Source organism: Stenella coeruleoalba (genome assembly GCF_951394435.1).
Source record: "Stenella coeruleoalba genome assembly, chromosome: 4".
Taxonomy (NCBI): Eukaryota; Metazoa; Chordata; class Mammalia; order Artiodactyla; family Delphinidae; genus Stenella; species Stenella coeruleoalba.
In genome coordinates, this window is record NC_137149.1 from 104,869,544 (window position 1) to 104,891,629 (window position 22,086).

The window sequence follows — 22,086 nt, forward strand, 5'->3', positions numbered from 1 at the left end:
TTAGTCAAACTTTCCTTTTTCTATGATTATTAAGTGCCCCCTGTTGGATGTGTTTAAGGCTGTAATTTGTGGTTGTGCCCTGTCTTGCTTAACTAGCAAGACCCTGTGTTAGATCCTTGAATGGAGGCCAAGGTTCCAAAAACATGGGGCTGAGGTTAGACCCCATTAGGTCATCTCCCTGTGGTTTTAATTTGAGATGTATTTGCCACAGTGTTTATTGTTTGGGCCTCCCCGAGTGTGGGTCTCTTACCCCAGGGTGATGCTTTTAGAGCTGGTATTAATACTTATCAACACCGTTCCTCCATACCTCCCACCCAAGGCTAGCTGTTTTGTTCTCATTTGCTCAAAATATCTGAGAATGGGTAGAGCTTGAAATTTGGGGCTGGTTGGGGCCAAGTGCACTGGCTTCTGACTCGTCTTGAAAAAACCCTTTCTCCCCAACTTCCCTATTTTGAAGTGGAAGTTTTAAAACCTGGACCTAATGGGATGACAGGAGTAAAATGGTTAATTTTCTAGGCAGTAATTTTATCATTAGTTGCAAGGCTGTTGTGACCCAGATGAGAGCATCTCAGACTATCTGGTGTAGGACTGGTTTGCTTCTAATCTGTCATGGGTCAACACTTCTTAATATAGAGTAAGAGTGAATTATCAGAAGAATAGAAGCCAAGTCTTACTAGACTTAATAGACACAAAATTACATTTTGACAATCAAAATAAAAGAGGAAGAAATACAAATTTTATATTTATAAAATATATATTTTTAAATGGTGACTGAAAATTACAATCAGAATCACAGGTGTTATCAAGAGTGAAAGTGTAGTATAACTTACTGCATGAAATGGTATGTAGAATGAGTACTGAACGTCAGTACTTCAAGTGCTCAGTTTTAAATGACAAATCAGTTTCCTTCTTAACTTACTAAATCTATGTTGGATTGACAGCAGTGCTGCTCACAAGGGATAATATAACTAAACTACTAGACTACATTTTAATAACTCTCTTAGTAGGGAGACTAATCTCCTATAGGCATGTTGATCAGAATGGAGAATTTTAAAGCCATCACAGCAGTCTCAGGGGTTATTTAACCTAGCCAAAATAATCCCTAGATGCTGTACTAAAAATATACCTTAAATCCTTTATCACTAGCCAATTACAAGTATATCCTGTAAAGCTATGGTTACCTTCAAGGTGAATGGATTCCAGGTCTGAATTTGCCTGCATGGGTCTCTTGATATAAAGCTAAATTCAGGATCTTCTAATTCAAAAGGTTTTTGATTGTTTTGCAGATGGGCAACATCAAGAACTCCTGTTTCACTGATCAAATTATGTAACGTGTAATAACTTAGTCCTTCAAGAGTCTAACTTTTGTTTTTGCTGTTCTTATGTGTAACTGATACCCATTTTGATGTTTAGGAGCTTTTAAAGGTTGTTGGTACGGTTTGGAGAACAGAGAGAATGGACAGCCCCCTTATCTGTTCACTTACTAGAGCATTCTGTCAATCAGGTTATTTCAAAACACCGTTGGAGGAAGGCAGGTTATGAATAAATGATGTCCACTGTTGGAGCTATAGCTTTTGGAGTTTTCTGTGGCTGAGGAAGAAAATATGAGATGGACCTTTAAAACTGGAGAACTGAAGTTGCCAGGATTTCCCTATGGAAAGATTCAGAGGTGGCTAAATCCTAGAAGTCACTGCACTTGGTGCCATGTCTCCAAATTCCCTTAAGTGACTATGCCAAGGGGTGGCTGAGTCCTAGTCACATTTCTCCCACCATACGCCACCCTCTGGTTCTTGCTTAATATGGTTTTATGTTAACTTGGTTTCAAGCCATGAGTGCACTTCCCTGCAGACCAGGCTATTATTCTCTAAACCCATTCTACATAGGAATTCTTGAGATGCTGCTTTTCCATAGGAATAGTCTGAGCTCTGCAGGGAGGCAACATAATGTAGTGATGAGGACAGACTTAGCGCCCTGGCCTGAGCTGGAGTTCCAGATCTTCCATCTTCTGGCTGTGTAGCCTGTTGGCAAATCACTCACCCTCCCCAAGCCTCAGTTGTCTGGTTAGAAATAGAGCTGCTGGGACTAGTGTATAGAGGATATTTTGCATAGGACAACAAAATTCTTTTCAGAAGTTGGCCTGAGACAGGACTTGTGTTCTGCAACAATAGTTTTCTAAGATGAGGTTCTTTGATAGTAAAGGGAAGAGAGGTGAGAAAGAATGGCTAAAATCCAGAGCTGCACAGGAGATGTTTATAACAAGCTGCTCACAGAACTGTGGAACAGAGTCCCACAGCAGAGTATTTCTAGCACCACACTTTCTCATCATTTTCCATTGGAAAATATTGGTGTTACGGAATCAGGTGCATCTTGCCAGTGCTCAGGTATCAAGCCAAAATGCAGTTACTCCTAGATTGGCAGCAAAGAGAGGGTTTATTCACAAGGCAGCCAAGTGAGGAGATGGGAGAACACATCTCACATACCTCCCTGAAGGCAAGGGGCTCAGGGTATTTATAGGATGAAGAATAAAGAAGCAGAGCGGTCTGAGGCTTGGAGTATGAGTTGCATGGGGAAAGGTGATTGGGGAAAAGTATGGTAATTGTAGTTCTGAGCGGGAGTAACTAAGCTACAGGCCTCTGCACATTAAAACTGGAGGTGCTTAGAATGACCTGAAGGTGGAGTTTTCAGCCCTCTGATGTCAAAATGTCACCAAGTGCACACTTGCGCATGCCCAGTTGGAGGGTCGGTGGTTCCCGTCCAGTCTTAGCTGGATCAGCTTGAACTAGACACAGCTGCCTCTAAGTTCCTGGAGAAAAAAATTCGGGCAAACAACATCTTATTTAGACATTGTGTCACTTGGAGGACATGCAAGTCTTTTGTAGCAACAGTTAAACCACCTTGATTAGTGAAGGCAGGTTCCAGGTGAAATGGATTTAATGATTACAGTTTTGCTTGTATGACTCACACACTGGAGGGGATTGGAAGCTAGACGGCTGAAGGCCCCAGCCCTCCTGAGGAATGAGAGCTGTGTCGTACACCTATCAACATAACCTGCTATCCTGTGGCTCGCTAGGTAGGAAGCTTTGCTCAAAGGTGTTCTTCTGATTGGAGAAAATCTCTCTGAAGATTAAGAGAACTTGCTAGAAACACATATTTCAGACTACAGTCTGCATGCTGGGGAAATCTGAAGGTCATTCTTAAACACGAATAATTATTGCTAGTGGGTAGATGGAGGGGCATTGGCTGGAAAGGTGACCTGCTTGGCTTGTGTCCAGAGCATCCCATTTTCACAGGTAAAGCTTCTTAGCTCTAACTCGGGATCTAGTGTCAGTTCTATTTTTTATGGTGTAACAGGCCAGCAATGGTCACTTAGCTTTAAGTCAGATCTGTTATTGGTCCTATGCTGACTGCTATCAAATTTTAGTGACTGATCCCTTGTTCCTGCCATTTTCTAAGCTCTTTTCTTCTGTTTCTTTGAACAGCAGTCCCAAGAACTGGGTCCTTGCGTAGATCCCGAGTCTTCCAGGACTGTGGCAATGGACCATGCAATCTACCCAGGAGCAGTGGCTGTTCCCGAGGCAGAGCTTCGTGTCCTGACCGACACTGGTGCAACTTGTTCTACCACTGACCACCACCATGACCCAGTTATTAGCTGGGTAGGTTGCTACTTCTGAGGTTCATTTTGTGTATGAAATGAGAAGGTTAAAGGTGGGATTAGATACATTCTCAACTACTCAAATTGAGTCGATCTTGGGAGTCTTTTGGTGGGATTGATAATCAGGGAAAGAAGGTATGGAAACCAAAAAGCACTGTCTTGACCTTGTAATGTACCATTTTGATTTAAGTCACATCTTAGTCATTGGACCTTGCCCAGAGGTCTTTGATAAAATAATGGGTATGAGTTCCAACAGGTGTACCCAGACACAGGCTCTGGGACCTTCTCCATGCTTGCCTGTACAAGAACTGCTGTGACTGGATCTCTTTTCTATGTTGGGCTTTCTCAACCTGTCTTCAAATGACAATTTAAACATTGAAGTTGGGACACAGTTATGGTCACTATCAGAATTGACACCTGAGCCTAAGCTGGCCAGAGATCCTTAGGTCCTTCTTATCAAAAGGGTTGCCTTTTGTTCAAGTCTGTGTCTAGAGAAGAGACATGGAATTACAGTTGTCCTCAAGGGGACTGTCTCACTCTAGCTGGCTCCCGAAAAGCAAGGATTTGAGGGCTGCCTGAATCAATTCTTGTTTCTTTGTTTTTAGGGGGAAAGAAAGGATGGGACTCCTACATTCTCTGGGAAGGACAACAGTGAAACACTGGATACATGGGAGCTGGGGGGTATTGAGGCCATGATCATTGCTTTAGATGGTGCCAGAGACCACATAGAATTGAGTATGCAGTGGAGTGGCAGGGAGAAGCCTACTTTGTACCTACTTGGTCATGTATTTCTTGTGGTGCTGACTGACCGGTCTTGTCATATCTTTAGATGTCATAGATGACCGCATTTTACTAGAGGGATAAAACTCCTAATTGGCACCGTCAAGGTTTAGATTAAGGGAAAGGAAATAGAGTTGGGGATATATCATAGGAAAAAGTTGCTAACACTGAAGCACGGTAGCATGATTGTTGAAAAATTGTTTTCAACAAGTTTTTTTTGTCTTGCTATATTTTGTAAGAATCAACTGTGGGTTCCTTAAATAAGAACAAATTCAAGGAAAAAACTAGTAAAGTTACCCAGTTTATTATTAGTCTATTCAAAAAAAGAAAGGAAATCAGTCTTGGCCCACATAACAAATATACAGGGTTCTTATCTGTAGTTGTCAATCTCTTTAAAGAGTGGGGAAAACCTTTGTTAGGGAGTTGGCAAGTCCTAGAAAAAGGCTTAAGGGCTTTGTTTGTTTTGGAGACTACGACAAGACACAGCTGGCTGTTTGAAGTTCACACTGTGTCTTCTGTGGGTGGGTAATGTCAGTGTTGCTTTCCCAGTATCCACTGGGACATGTGACTGGAGTACCTTAAAGGGGTCCCTTGGAATGGGAAGTGGGTTTGGGCAAGTGAGTTGGGAGACTGGAAAAAAACAATCTGGCTCACAGTGTAGCTTTGCTGTCCCTGTGAAGTAGAATTCCTTTCCTCTTTGAAATATGGGGAAGTCCTTCTCTAGTCTTTTCCTATCACCTGTCTTATCCAAGGGAAGAAGAAGAATTGGGTTAATGAGATGGGGAACAATTCATGGGGCATATGTAGCTGAACCGTCCTCTTTAGTTTTCAGAGCAGTGCCCTTTCCAGATCGTGTGGGGGAAAATGCTAACCAAGCCGGCTTCCTCCACCTTATGGCAAAAGGCTCACTCAGCCTGGTTCAGGGGGACCATTTCTCCCAAGCTTGGTTCTTCTGATCCAGTGTCACCAAGGTAGTCTGACCTGGCATCTGAAGTGCTGCGGTGCCACGACCAGACAGCCTACAGAGACCCACCAGCCACGTGCTGCTGCTGGTCCTGTATCCCTGGCTCCACACCAGCATGCAGAAGAGTTGAGGGCAGGCTAAGGGTTTCCAGTCTCCCAGGTGCTCTTGACAACGTGTGGCACCAGCAGAGCAGCAGGGTCAGGCTCCCCTTCATGGTGGGGAAGACCGTTCTCCCTGGCCGTTACTCTAAAGGGGTGGTCAGACGGACCTGAGCTCAGCCTGATCCTCCTGCGTATGGAGGTGAGTCTAGTGTTCTTGGGCAATGGAGCCTGTCAAATTCCGTGGTTCTCTATCACAGAAATTCTAGAGCAGTATTTCTTCCCAGTTAAACTGGTGTGGGCACACAGTGGGCCTGGCTTCCCAGGATAGGATCTGACTCGAATCTCCTGGGAGAATAGACTTACCGGCTGGGTCTGGTCTTTTCAGAAGGTCTTGGGATGTTGAACAGCTTCCCGTGCTAGTGTGTGGCTTCAAGGTGATGTTCACAGCTCCACTGCCCGTACTATATGTTTAGTTCTTAACTGTCAGAAGTAAATTCATAACAGCAGAGTCGACATCAGGGGTTGTTCAGAGGAAAGACCCTCTCCAAGCTCTTAGAGACTTGGGTTTCTGCCCTAAGGGGGAATGTCAGATTGGGAGGGTTAAATTGAGGGCAAAAATGAAATACTTGCAAGAATACCTCTGCTGTGGCCAAGTCTAGGCAAGAGGGAATACAGTGGCAAGATATCTGAGGTACTGTTGGGGGAAGACTCCACCATCGTGGAAGAAGTGAGAAAGGCTGAGGGTCAAGAGGGACCTCCTGGGACAAGCTTAGAGAAGCTTGCGACCAGAGCTAGTACCTCTTGAGGTGGCGGGGGGCAGGAGCAGGAAGCTTTAATTGTCCTGTGAAGCTGCTTCAGTAAACCACAGGCAGTTATCTGCTAGAGAGCATTTCTGTCTTCAAGCCCGTGGGGTTGAGATATTTTAAAGCTGCCAGTCCCAGGAAGGAGTAGAATGAGATCCCAGTTTCTTGGGGGATAGTACCGTTTTTAACAGCATCTTGTACTTCCTAAAACTCATCCACAACAAGCGTGTGACCTTTAACTCTGGACTATGGCCAATTTCTTGATTTGTTTGAGGCATGAGGACAGAAGTGTTGGATTCTATTTTGCATGTCTCCGTATGCAGTAGAGCACTGAATGCAGGTCTAGAGGGCATGCCCTCACAGGCAGGCAGTCCTCGTAGGAGGAGGAACTTCTACTGCTGTCAAGTTTGGGTCCTTTGGAGTTGAAAACCCAAGAGACTTAGTGGGCATAAAGCCAGGGGGAAAAAGGAGGCAGATGGAAGGGGCAGGCTGAAAAAATCTTTACACGTCATTGTAACACCCGAGAAAGAAGGGGAAGGACAGAAAGAGCCGGAGACTGCAGCACAGCTCTGCGGTAGAGTCTCGGCCATTCTAAGAGGGAGATGTTGTACAGAGATGACCAGGGGAGGAAACTTGGATTGGGTGGAAATGGTGAGGCCCCAGTACTGCCCTGTGCTCAGTCTTTGGCCAATTGCTCCCTGGGAAGAAGAATCTAGGCTGGATTGCTACAGCAGATCCTGCAGCGCTGCAGCTGGAAGCTCATTGAATGGTGCCCTTGCTTGTGAGTCTGATCATCTTCAAGAGGTAGTCCTGATGGTGGTAATGGTTATAATTTTCCCGTTGTCGAGCGCGCTACCAGCTTGGTACTGCTGGGATGTAGAGAGTGGAGCTAGTCATTCCTTAGCAGAAAACTTGAGCTCAGAAGGCTTTCCCCTGCACTCCACGTTCTTTGTATGGATCACCGAGTCCTAATAGAAAAGATACTAATTTCCTATTGCTGCTGTAACAAACTACTATTAAGACTTAAAATAGGAGACATTATCTATTCAGATCTGAATTGAGTCTCAAAGTGGAGTTGTAGGCAGTACTGCATACTCTCCTAGGGCATCTGGATGGGATATTCATTCCACTTCTCCAGCTACTACAGGCTGCCTGTATATTTTGGCTCATGGCCCCCTTCCTTCTACAACCAGTGATGGCTAGCAAAGCCGTTCTTATGTCACTTCACCCTAGAACTGACTCTTCTGTCTTCCTTGCCCATGTTTAAAGACCCTTATGACTATACTGGTCCTACTGGGATAGTCTTCCTATTTTGTGATCAACTGATTAGTAACCTTGGTTCCATATATAATATGCATTTCTGTGATGTAATCATAATATATAAGTTCTGGGAGTTAGGATGTAAACCTTTTAGGGGCCATTATTCTACCTACCACAGAAGGGTTTTGGAAGCAGTCTCCACCTGGAAAGGGGCAGGTGCTCACGGAAGGAGTCATGTGAACAGTCTGCAATGTTGGTGCTGCCCATGGGGGTATGTGGTAGGCACTCGCACCGCGGCAAGGACTCTAAAGGCCTGGGGAGGGCTGGATATGAAGACTGAAAGAGGCAAGACTGAGAACCAGTAGGTCTGGTAACTTTTGGGGAGAAGGTCATGGTGTTCCTTTCGCTGTTTCTTCACTTTGACCTGTGAGGTCTTCCTGGGGTTTGCATATGCGGCCTAGCTCCTGCTTGGCTACAATCTGAGGTGCTGAGACTTGGCACTTTCTACCACTTGGGTTTAGATGAACAATAGGTCTTGGGGACAGGTGCTTAGATTCTTCCCCTGTGGCCTGACCATTGTTTCTCCTTAGCTTTGTGTTCCTCAGCATTCAAGTCTTTGTGGATTTTGAGGGGTTTCTCTCCTTACTCCAGACTTGTCTTTCTGTGACCTTCAATGTTGAAATTTCCCGTCTGTTCAGTGGAGCTGCAATTAAATCCCTGGTGTTCACTAGGATAACAGGGCCTGGTCAATAACGGTTGGGAATATTTCCTCAAGGCCTCCCTCATTTTTATCATCTTTACTAACATGGTTTGGGAGATGGTAGCAGGAAGCCCAGCTGCCTGAGTGATCCATATGGGCCCTAAAATTCATCTCTTTTCATTAAAAAAATTAAGGTGTCCAGCAAATTGATACATAAATACAGTGAAAAGATTATTACAGTCAAGCTAATTAACATATCGTCTCACATAACTATCCTTCTATTTTGTGATGAGAGCACTTAATGCCCTCAGCAAACTTCCAGTATTCAATACAGTATTAGTCATCAGGCTGTACATTTTCTCTAGACTTACCTGACAGAGCTACAACTTTGTACCCTTTGTTAACAAATCCCGATTTTTCCCTACCTTCCTGTCCCTGGTAACCACTGTTCTACTCTCTGCTTCAATGTATTTGACTTTTGGATTCTACAGTAAGCAATATCTTGCACGATTTTTCCTTTCTGTATCTACTCCAGAATGCAACCTATGGTATCACTACTACCTAAACAAAGAACTGGCCGGAAGAAGTACGGTTTTATTGAAATCTCTGTGTCAGGAAGTACTTGTAAGAACTAAAGGTGACAACGCTAATCTCTGTGGAAGGATCTGTTCTGATTGCTGTGGAGGTTCTAGAGTAGAGCAACTTTTCAAAGGTGGAGTTGGTCCATTGCCCTTACTGGAGTATTGTACTGAAGAAGATTGCTTCTTTGGGTGACTTGCATCGAAAAAGTGGGTAGATAGCATTGTGTATCCATTCATCTTAGGATATTCGTATTTGGTCACTTTCATATTCGGCCACCTTAACAGATGTAAAATTTATGAGGGAAAACATTGTCATGAAAGTTTGTTAGTAATTACTCCATAGGGTGGTTTTGTTCTTCAGGGCCAATCATAGATTTGGGATCTGTCTATCTTTTTGATGAAGCATCCTCCAAGCTGTTTCTCTGGGTTGTCAGAGATGACTCGTCATGACCACCATCTGTTTTCCAGACAGCCAAAAGGGAACCCAAAGAAGGTGGCAGGTCTGCAGCTTCTTTTCTAAAGGCATGATGACACTTGCACTTAATTTCTGTCAACATCCCATTGCCCAGTATCTAGTTGCATGGTCACAACTAGTTGAATAAAAAAGCTCATCATATAATCTTAGCTGGGGGATTGTGTGCTTACCTAAACCTGGGGGACTCTTACTAAAAGGAAGAAGAAAATGAATATCAGATAACCAGCAGTAGGTTGTACCACCATGTGCCTAAAGGACACCTCCCAGATTTGGAGCCAACTTGAACTATAATCTGTAATGAGCTGATAGTTCATCTGCTCAGATTTCTTCTACCTCCATAATGAAGTGGGGAGATCATGTCTAACCCCTCTAAGTTAGCTAGCTGGCTTAGAGCTCAGTCTGACCTTGAGTGTAGTGGTCAGACATCCACCTATTGTCAGGTTCAAGTGGCATTCTACCACTGAGGAACCTCCTGTTGAAATATGACCAAAAGCGTATGAGCCCATGGAAGGCCTGTCACCCTGGTGTTTGAGAAGGTCTTGGCCCTAAGGCTGCTGTTGTCTTCAGTAGCTCATCAACATCCAGGTAAAGCAGCAGTGTGGGGCGTGGCTGCTTGGCCTGTATGAGGTATAGTAGCAAAACCCTGAATTGTATGTCTTTGCCTGTGGAGATGTAAACAGAGTTGAGCATGAGGTTACTCAGGCAGTCCTGGTGAAGAGTGGAGGAAGTAGCAGGAAGTAATTCCCTCTTATTTTCTGCTGTGGGCCTTCTGGTGGGCCTGGAGTCCATGATGTGGGCTTCGTACTTTCACGCGTGATCCTTAGGCAATATTTTATGTGGAAATGGCAGCTGTGCTTGTGACTGTCCTTGTTGGGTCAGGAGTCAGTTGAAACAAAGTATGGGCAATATCACTGTTTAGAGTTCCTTTTCTGATTCGGGGTTTTCTGGGCAAACGTTTCAAAGCTGATCTTCCAGGGGTGGAAGAGGGAGGGAGTATGTTGTGCCTTGTGCTGGACCTAGTCGCCAGCATCCCAGAGTCCACTGACATTGGTCTATAAGTGGTTGTGGCACTTGCGCTTCCTTTGCCTTGAAGAAATGGTTACTAAGCAATGAGAGTAGGGATATGTGTGCCCTAGGAGAAGAGTTGGATCCTACTACTTTAAGCCTGGGGCTTTCAAATTAGGTTCAAAACCTCTGTGGTGTTATCGGCTGGCTAACCTAGCAGTCATACCTAACTCCTCTTATTGTCTGCCTCCAAAAAAGAGGTGGTGAAAACTAAATATCGCTACACTTAGCTTCAAGAAGAGCTAAGAAAGAGTTAATGAGACAAAACATATAGCCACTGGAAGCCTTCTGCAAAAGCTAGTTCTCAGTCGATTAAAAATCAAATAGAAAAGGATTTGGTTCTCTGTGCCTGTAACCTCATTGTGACAGCTGGCACTTGGCACCTTACTGTGCCTCAATTAAAAGCATGTTGGCAAGTCAACAATCTAAAGATGATAGAAGAGAAGATGGAAAGAGCCAGAGTCCTTGAAGATACCACTAAGCAGCAGAACTTCAATAACTGCCCGTCTCCAGACTTGCTGTATGTAGAGAACTGTCCTTGATCCCTTTAAGCCAAATGTATTCTGTGTAAAACCAAATGCATGACTTAACTGAAAAACCACTGTGGGTGAAACAAAGACTCTTGGTTTCAAATCTTCCCTTAATTCACTTCTACGAAAGAGGCTTCTGTAAAGTCCAGAAGGGGAAAAAGGAACAAGGTCAAGTCTCCTGCTTTAATGCCTTAACACAGCTTTTCTAATGGCGAAGACTAGTCATTTCCATGGCTATTTCTCCAACTTAGAGTATAATTTGACGGATATGATGATATTGGGGATATTTAAGGGTTGATTTGAATCTAGCTGAAACATACCCAATTAGCCTGAGACACAAAAGCACTAAGTCTGGATGAGACAGTCAACACAGGAAAACTGGTAGTGAAGGCAGCTGAGCTCAGGTGGCCCCATTCATGCCTGAGGTTGAATTTCTCAGAAAGGTACCTCTTACCTATTCTGAGGCTTGTCTGCACCTTCTGGTCAGGTGGTCACCTTTCACCTCCTCTCGGAAGTGGTGCTCCAGGTAATCACAGGGATGGTCATATTCATGGTTTGCGGAGCCTAAGATATGTGGATCTGGTGGTGTTAGGTTCAGATGTTGGTCCATGTAAAAGGGATGTGACCTCATTCATTCTGGGAAGAGGGTGAAGCTGATGGACTCACTTAGCAACTTCAGGATATTTTTGGTATCTTCACAACTTTCTTTTGCCAGGTGCCAGAGAAAATGGCTCATGTCTTCTAGTGCCACGTCATTGCGGTCAAAATAGCCCACTAGAGGATGCTGAGATGTAAATGGACCAGGTGGTTGGTAGCAGCATCTGCTTGAATGGAACTGCTGTGGAATACACGGAAGCTTGTGAAAGGCAGGTGCCGTGTGTGAAAGACTTAGCTGGGGAAAGGGCTGGCCAGAAGTTTGGAGTGTGTGTTGAGTTTTCTAGACGCAGACCTTAAGATGAGAATTCATGAGGGATCAGGACATATAATAAGGTAAAACCTCATAGGGAGGTAGAGAAGTAAGATGAGCAAGGGGAGGTAAAACATGGGGTGAAATCCAGTAGAGTCTCATAAATGGGAAACATGGACATATGGCAGAGGACCTCTGGAGACAGTATTGGTCATACCTCAGTTGTTCCAGTGAAGGGAAAGCACAAAAGTATGGATATCATCTCACTTATCCCTTTTGAAATAAAGTTTGCCACTGGGGTGACATAAATCCCCAAGCCCTTGGGCTGCCTTTAGGCAACCCCTTCCTCCCACAACAAAGACATAAGTACTGGCTGTTGGCAGTCAAATCACCAGGAGCTATTCTGCCTGAAAATGGGAGGGGCTTGAACGAGGTGTGGGCGGAGCCCTGACAGCCTCTGATAGAGGGTTTCCCTGAAGCCCAGGGCTAGAAGGGGAAACCCCCAGTGTGTTAATCCTAACACTACTAAATAAAGAAGCAGATCACCAAAACCAGAAGTGCCATGAATATCATGAATTTAAAATGAGGTGAAATGTCATTTTAGTTTGGGCTCCTTAGAAAAAAGACCTTGAAAGATTTGAATAGAAGTACTTATGGAAGTATTCCCAGGAGAAATCAGTGATGGAATGGAGAAGTTGGGTAGGGGTTAGTACGTAAGCCAAGGGCAACTGATCTCGGGCAAAATCCCGTTCTCTGTATTATCCACCTAGATCGTGTTGGGGAGCACTAGACTACAAGTTACATTCAGTTGCAAGTTGGACTTTCAAAGTCCTGTTTGACAGTCATTAGTTAATATGCCCTTAATTTGGAGACTGAAAAGTATAAACCCTCAGGGACATCTAGATCTTTGGGTGTATAGGCAAAACAGTTGAAATAATCCAAGGCCAGTGATCAGGAAGAGATGCAGGAGCTCGCCCTGGAAGTCACATTTCTCTACCCTCAGCTCTGCCCTGGAGGCAGAGCTGAGGGTAGAGAAATGGTAGAAAGGAACTTGAAGAGATATGGGCATGGCCTCAACATGGTTCACTTACAATCCTGTGGTTAGAGGAGGAAAAGGATAAATAGGTGGGAGGTAAGATTCTTTTGCCTCTACTCCTTCACATAATACCTTCTTACATGATTCCTCATGGTGCACAGGCTTGCCTTTGGGCTTAATCACAGAAGAAATTCTCTCCAGGTAGATTCCTGAAGTCCCTTGCTCTGGTCTTAAGACACCTAATTCAGCATCTTCTGGAATGCTCCAAAATTTCAACCAGTTGCAGGCTGTGAAGTTTCTACTGTTGGGGCCACCTGGAAGCTGAAGTAGGTCATCATGGGGGAGAGGGGTAGACAACAGATCAGTACGGAAGCACTTCGTGTTGTTTGCTGTACAGTGAACATCCTGGCACTGCCTCCTGGCAGGGATAAGAGTCTCAATACTGGCGTCTCACCAGTCACTTTGGTTCTGAAGCTTGTTCTGTAGTGGGGTCTAAGGAAGGGCTTTTTGGAGCAGCATTCTAAGCCTTATATGTTTAGGAGAGCTTGTGGACTTATTTGTGAAAATCAGTTCTTTGTTCTATAAAACCTTTGGGTCATAGTTTCTTTAAATTTTCTATACTATCTTCTGGCTTAGTGCTACTGTTGCAGTTATAAGTGACTTGGTTTTGTTGCTAAAGTGCCCAGGGGATTTTGTTCTACTTTGAAATGCACCGTGTCCATATGTTGCCCATTATGAGTAAGTTTTCTTTTCTTTTTTTTTTTTTTTTTTGGGTGGAGAATTGTGGATGAAGAGTTTTAAAGGTTAGGTGGGATGATATGGGGAATGAGGCCATTTATAGACTGAGAATAAGCCCTGTAGACTCACTGAGGGAGAGGTAGCTTCTCAGGGACCAAGTGCTTTGGCTGGATGGTTAATATGAACAAGATCTGAATAAACACAGTACTTTTCTTCCAGGGATCTGATCTCCATCTGATCTCCACTCACTTGGCTTCCCCTGAGATAGGTGTGGGTGGGTGCTATTTCCCCATCTCATCGTTAGAACAAGAACACCAGGGAAGCCAGTGCCTTTGATTGGAGCAAGCTCCATCAGTCAACAAATATTTATTAAGCATCTGACATGGTTTCCTGGCATTCTTTTGTTTTTCTTTTTTAAAGGTATGTGTAGGGATTCCCTTCATTTGGTCCAAGGAACATTAAGGTCTAGTTCTTGTCTTGTGTCACTGGGAGGGGTAGCAGGGACATGGACTCACGTACTTTTTCTTCTAAGAATAATTATCATCATAACACATTCTGGCCCTTCAAGGCAGCTCTTCCTGCAGTCTGCCAGTGACCAGCTTTTGGGAGGTCTGAGGTCTTCTGCCAGCGTTCAGTAGGTGCTCCGTAGGAGTTGTTCCACGCGTAGATGTATTTCTGGTGTATCTGTGGGGAGGAAGGTGATCTCCGAGTCTTACTCTTCTGCCGTCTTCCCGGAAGTCCCGAGTAAGTTTTCTTGATTTTGTTGCAATTGAGGAATCTGTGTCATTGTGGTTTTGTCCAAGTGGTCGAAAAAATACCATGCAGGGGATTGATAGAAGAAACAAAATGAATAAAATGGAGACCACATAACAATTTGTGCTTTTTCTTCTATTTTACCTTTGGTATGCCTTGTAATTTTTTCACGACAGTCAGATTGATATACCAGATAAAAGGAATTACTGTAAATAAGACTTTAGTAATATGGTGGTGAGGTGTGGAGAAGTGTTCCATAGTCATATGATTAGGTATCAGGGTTTCGATAAGCCCATGTCTTGGGACTGTACACTTCACAAGTGTATCAGTTGTTTTTCTCCCCTGTAGGTGGGACATGATGGCTTGAGTGGGTTGGAGTTGGGTATTTCCCTTCCAGGTCAGTAAGGTAAGGCTCTGATGTACTAGTTTCCCCTGAGGCCAGGCCTTGTTAAGAACAGAGCACTCTGGCATATTTTAAATGATCCTTCTTCCTCTCCCCCTGGGGGAGGGAGCTTGTCTTTGCTCCTAACTGTGGGAACCTAGTAGAGCTCCTGGTAGTAAACCTCATGATACTGTAGGGCTTCCTATGGCTGGGTCCCCCTGTTGTATTTAACTCAGACTTGTGTACATTAAACTTCCAGAAATTGGTCAAGAACTGTTGAGATTATTGTCTGCACTGTGGGTTCCCCTTGACTCTCCTCTTATAATCTGGGACTCCCTCTATTCACCTGTTCGTCTCCTCAATCACAGTTTGCCCTGTGTCTTCCCCTCTCATATGAATCCTAGGAGAATTGGGTTGTGTTTGTTTGTTTTTTTTTTGGTCTGTTTAGATTTCCACTTGTTAGGATAGAGTTGTGATTTCCAAGCACATACATATGGAGGTGGAAACTGGAATCTCTTCTGCCATTTTGAATACCACCTGCTTGCCCCCTACAACCAAAACAGTCCGAGATCTGGAGAAGTTAAACCTTGGCATAGAAGGAATGTAAGAATGAAAAATGATATCTTGTGTTGGGTGAAATCCTAGGAGAGAATGCCAAGACAGAATTGGATGGGCAGGGCCGTAGTGAAGGAAGCTCCTATGAAGGGAAAAAGGAGCCTCAGAAGGCAGGAGAGCTTTCACCGTGCAAGGGAGAAAGGAAGGTAGGTGGGAATAAAGCCTCAGACTTAATGAAGTTTTACAAGAGGTTTGGGTAGGCTGATAGGGAATTTTTCAAAGTTGCCTGAAAGAGGGGTCCAATGTCTTGTAGAAATGGGGTTGCCTTAGTCTCCCTGCCATGGGTTATGTACTGGACCTGTCAATTACACTGCCATTATAGGAGATCTGAGTGGAGCTCTTTTCTGTGGTCTTCAGAGTTGTTCCTTGTTTCTACTATGGGGTCCCTCTTGGTGTGGACATGGATCTAGACAGTGGAGCATGGAATGAAGTGCAAGAAGCCTAGAAAATAGGTTGGAGATCTTTGGGTCCCCAAAAGAGGGTTTAAAACCCACTCATGTCTGAGGCAGTGTATGAATCCTGAAGCTGTTATCTCTAGATTCCATGGGGTGAAGGTAATCAGCTGGTTCAATGGTTCTTGATCCCCGCTGCACTTGCAATTGACAAACTTTACCAATGTCTATACCTGAGTTTAACGTGTCTTAGGTTTCAACTCACAAGTCTTTAAAAACTGACCAAGTGACTAGCTGTCTAAATGGAAACTTACTAGACATGCAATACAACTGCTGTTTTGCCCTGGATGTATTGCAGAATCTGTTAATTGGTAGTCATTTGGTAGGGTTGGTATCAGGTAGGAGAGCACCCACAGTAACTATTGTAGTATGCTCACAATTTCCTTAGCTGTCTAAGGACCTGTGGCTTCAGTATAATACCTTCATCTCAAATTATTTTGGAAATAGTTCATAAAGCTGAACTTTGTGTTTTGGAGTAGGCATATAAACACCAAGTGTCTAGCTAACATTTTGTTGTTGTTGTTTTTCCCTTGCCCTTAATCATGGAGGTAAACTTGACAGGTCTTAAGGAATAATAACTAATGTCAGAGATGGACCTAGCATTCTCAGAGTGGGGACTCCTCAGTAGAAAGGACTTGTGAACTTAAAGGGGTAATTATCCTACTCTGGACTTGAGTCTTAAAAGAGACTTGTCAGATCCTTCCTGAACAGCTATTTCTACATTTTCAGACAAACATATCCTCGACTTTCTTTTAGGAAATGATTCCTCAGTTTCTCTCTAACCTTGGTCATTCTCAACCATAGGTCTTACTTCAGTCCTACCCATATACCAGTGATTATAGCGGCTAGTTCAGGAATGGGCATGCTATCTATTCACCAATTATAAACCCAAGGAAATATTGCTGAACATGAAACTCATTTTCAAGAGGTGCATTTGGAAGAAATACGTCAAAGATAACAAGGTAGAATACTTGTTATCATTAAGGAGGAACCTTGAACCTCCCAGAAGTTGGAGCCACTTGAACCAGTCTTACTTGGACACAACTCTAAATTTAGACTTCTCAATTTGTGCCGATGTATTCCCATCTTAAGACAATTAGTTTGGGCTCTCTGTCCCTTGCAAACAAAAGCATCCTAATGGTTGCAGCCTGGTGGAATATCTCTGAGATGTGGGTATTAGAATAAACTGGTTTCCTTCATTTGCAATGTTAAAGTCAAGTCGCTAGTTAATAAATTTGGGCAGTTAGGTAGTGGCATAATACTAAAGACTTTCAGACTATACAATTCACAATGGGTGACGGGAGAAGAGAGGATACCTGAGAGGGAGGTGGAAAGGCTATGTCAAGACCAATATAAAATAGAAATGATCCCTTAGCCAAAGGGATGTCCTGCTTATAATTGGCTTGACCAGCATATAAGCCATTTTTATAAAGGCAAGGTGGTGCTTTCAAAGAGTATGTCATGAATAATACAAGTCAAAACTTAGTTAGCACCACTTCTGGGATTTCTGTCCAAAAAGGAATAAAGTTTGCAAGGAAGGAAGAAGCTTAAATGGAAACATACGCTAAAAATGAAGGATTAGCTGAGTGACATCACGGCTAATAACACCAGCCTTTGCACTAACGTTGGTGCAGTTGCCCAGGGTCCTGTCAGCCTGGATCCAGTGAGCCTCCAACCCAAGGGAGTAGATCTGAGTCCTGGCTTCCCTGGTCAGTCTGAGTTCCTCTAGCCACTTTTTGGGATACTTAGTGATTAGCTTCTTGAGGAAGGATGGGGGACATTGATGGGGGCCACAAATAGATAATTATACCCAGGAAAGTCATGAGTTGATCTGGGTCAATGGCAGAGAGAATGGCATATGGCAGAATGAGTAGACTAGAACAGAAGAATCCAAAGTAATTGGCCATGAGAAGATGTGAGCTGGTAGAGTGGCCAGTAGCGCGATATTAGGATTGGAATGGGTAGGGGCTAACTTTTGAAAAGGAGGATCCACATACCTCAAACAGCACATCAGTATGGGGTAAAGTTAATGTCCATAGTGTTAAGGTAACTCGAGAGCTGTGCCTAGCCACTTCTTCTGCCTTAGATGGATGGTCATCTTCACTCTGCATGGAATAGCCTTATAGGTAACTACAGGCACATATAAACTTATTGTCACAGCTGAATGTATTGTACAGGTTTAGTCTTTCATTGAGATCCCAAACTTCTCTACTGTTTTTTGTCATCTGAGATGACAAAACGTGATTCATTAAGGAAACTTTTCGGGAAAAAAAATAAAGGAAACTGAGGAGAGGAGCTGGAGGATTCTAGGAGAGACATTAGAACAATGCAGGTGTGATCTTGTGAAGGAAAGAAGGAAGAAATGTTGAATAGGAAGTGAGTTAGACTGTGGTGCAATACGAAGTGCCTTGGTCAAGAACAAGTAACAGACAAGAAATCACCCCTCGGGAGACCCAGGTCTCCCAGGGATAGGCCTTCCCCGGTGTCCCTACTGCGCTTAGTCATTGGTTGGAAACAGGCATGGTCTCTAATGGCTACCACAGCCCCTACCCAGGTCCACAGAGCAGCACATCATGGTTCCCAGAGGTCCCTCTTTCAGAGGATGTGGGGTGAAATACAACTCCCTTTGCTGGAGTTGATCTTGGGTCACAACCAATACCCATCTTCTCCCTTCTCCACTCTAAACTCTCTTCACCCCTGGCTATCCCCTCATCTGAAGTCTGGTGGTGTGACCAGAACCATCAACCTAAGGGGGTCTGAATCCTTGCTATTCACACCCTTTCAAGCCTGGGCTGCTGAATGTATCAAGTATGATGGGGCAAGGAGGGATGTATAAAGACATATCCAAGTGGATCACCTGGATTCCACACACATGCTTCCCTGCTCTCATCATGTAAATGTGGCCCAACCTCCTCCTGCTGCTAAGAATCGGTTATCCTTGCAAATATGACTCATAAAATGACTCACTAGGCTATTTGGAGTAATGGAGAATAGGATCATTCTAGTCTCTACCTCCTGATTCTTGGACACAAGGAGTCTTCCCACTAGGGATATAGTATATAGATGTCTTCTATTAGGGATACAGTGTATAGATTGCTCTTTAATGTAAAGACTGTGTCCTGGAGAAGATAGCCAAGACTTAACAGCCTGTTAACTCCGTTAGTGCTTCTGCTATGCTTTCTGAATGTTCTTTCAACTTTCTCAGAAGCTAGATGCTTCTGAAGGGTTGGTAGTGTGTGTGATGTGGTATGAGGAGTAGGACCCCATGAACAGAGGGCTATTCCCCACCTCCATTCTGTGAAGTGAGTCCATTGGTCAAGTGCTTCGCTCTGTGATATCCAAGCCTATGGACGGAACGTGGCAGACATCACCAGAGTAGTAATGTTTGAGGCTCTACAAACAGGAAAGACAAATACATAGCAAGATTAGGAGGTTGAATTCCTGGCTTTTCTAGAATGGAAGGGGCTTAATGTGGTCAAAGTAGTTAACTTGCTACTCAGTAGCAAGTTGGCCTCCTTAAACAGTGCCGTATATGGGATTCAACAGTCATCTCTAGATTGTCTTTCAAAACTGGCAATCCATGTAGTTGGGCATGTATGTAGCCTCCATCGCTGCAACCACGGTCACTGCATTTATTTGCCCATTGGCTGAGGAAGGCCGGCTGTTAACTGACAGAGCCACTTTGTTCGGTGTTCAGTGTCGCCTTTGGTCAGGGCTTGTGGGTGTTACCAAGTGACTTAAATCTGCATATCTTACACATCCTTATGCTTCCTCCTACAACTCCTCCTCTGATTTTTCCAGTCCTTTTTCATCTGGGCGTGGACTAGATGGCCAGGCCGTTGACCACTGCCTAGGGACAAGTATATACTCATCTTGGGCCACTTACTTCACTTCAGTGGATTTGTAGTACAGCACCTGCAGCTGTCAATTACTCTCCCTAAGTAGGGGGTCTGTGAGGGGTGTTTTAAGTGCTGCTACAATCATAGGTTATGGCCAAGATGCTTTGACTTGGAAAGAGGCTTTGGCTAGCATGTGGAACATAACTTGGTCTCTTTCCTAATCCTAAAACGGTATCAGTGATGCTGACAGATGCTTGAAGAATCTAGGCTGTAGTTCAAGAATAAAACTCTTTGGTGTTTTGTCCCTTCAGAGCAGGGGTGAAAGAAACACTTGATTATTGGGTAATAAGGAAACTTGTGTAGTTGTGATTCTTTTACCGACAAAAGTAGAAGGTAGAAGCTGCCTTGGGATCACAGGTCCTGTTCCGTAGTAGCAAGATCCCATTTACCATGCTGGTTAGGGAACAAGAAATGAGTGACACCTGTCACTTTTGGGCAGAGAGGGTGTTGGTGGCCGAGATGGATTTCTTACCCATTTGGTAGACCCCGACTTCAAGCCCTGTTCTATTTGGACAAAGCGTGATGAGTCACCTGTCATTTTTCTTGTCCTTCAGAATGGACTGAAAATCTACAGTAACAAGTTACATCAAAGGTCTGCTTTTTTTGTTTGTTTGGTTTTTTTGTAATTTATTTTTATAAAGGGGTATAGCTGATTTTCTTTCTTTTTTTAAAAAATGGAATAGTGGTAATTTTATTTTATTTTATTTTTAAATTTAATTTTATTATTTTATACAGCAGGTCCTTATTAGTCATCAATTTTATACACATCAGTGTATACATGTCAATCCCAATCTCCCAATTCATCACACACACACACCCCCTCACCGCTTTCTCCCCTTGGTGTCCATACGTTTGTTCTCTACATCTGTGTCTCAATTTCTGCCCTGCAAACCGGTTCATCTGTACCATTTTTCTAGGTTCCACATATATGCATTAATATACGATATTTGTTTTTCTCTTTCTGACTTACTTCACTCTGTATGACAGTCTCTAGATCCATCCACGTCTCTACAAATGACCCAATCTCGTCCCTTTTTATGGCTGAGTAATATTCCATTGTATATATGTACCACATCTTCTTTATCCATTTGTCTGTCGATGGGCATTTAGGTTGCTTCCATGACCTGGCTATTGAAAGGTCTGCTTTTATATAGAATTCCTATATGGAGTTTCCTGTGAAGACTGATATTCCTAATTTCCTGATAGATGAGCTTTCTAAGGCCAGGTAGAATTCTATAAGAGGTATACGCAAACTTGTCTGGCCTTGGAGGAAATACAACATACCTGCGTTTCTAGTCTCTTGGGTCAGTGTGCTATAAACTGTATCCAGATTTGGGAACTTCTAGGTCACTGGAAGAATCCTAGATCACAGGCAGGCTTATGATTCTATTTGGAGGGGCCTGGGTTCACTCAACTACAGTGGACCCCTGGATGTACATGAGGAAGCTCCTATTAAGCCACTCCATCAGATGATGGAGTGGCGTGTTACTGATGTTACAGATGTGATATTAAAAAAGGTTAAGGTTTAAAAAAGTCCTACTTTGTACCTACACTTCAGACTGATGAACTTGTATATAATGGGAGGCTGAAGACTTAGCCTTGGTTACAGATACTTGGTAGAAAATCCTTTGATCCTAGGTAGCAATGTTGCCTTTCATTTGTCAGTTTGTCTTTGGGGGAAGCGGAGTTCATCTACCCATTCAGATCAATAAGAGATGCTCTGTATTTATAACAAATCTTACATCAGAATGTATACTTCCCATGTGCTGTCGCTCAGGAGCCAACCCCAACTGACAATGAATCGAGCTTGTACTCCATGTGAAGGACGTCTGCAGCTAAAAGCCGGGCAGCACCGCTTCTCTAGACGCCTTCACCTGGCTCCTTTGACCAGAGGATCAATACTTTTGCGGCTCAACCTCAGTGAGGGAAATGTTTTAGGAATCTAGAAGCAATGAGGTTTCTGGGTTCCTAAGACATTGATATTGACTTACTGTAAGATGTTCTATGCCTTATGAGAAGTAGGTGGTCCTGAGTTCCTCTCCCATCCTGGCTGGCAGAGCAGGTTGGGGAATCCCACGATGATGAAGGATGAAGTGTGGAATAAACATCCTAGAACTGAGTTCAGTGTTTTGGCCAGGAGATGGCAGCACTCGATCACACAGCAGAGCTGTATTTCCTGCGCCCTTGTGGGTTGGAACCCGAGCTGGGCAGCTTCCTAGAAGGCTTGGGAGGGAAAAAGAGACAGCAGTGATTGACTATGATGATCCTAAGGGATATCCTGGCTATACAACCCTGGATGGAGGCGGTTTTGGAGGGAAAAAAATGGAGAAAAAGCTAAAAAGAAAATGAATCTCAAGGAGAAAATGCAAAGCTGAAGTTTTTTTAGCAGAAAG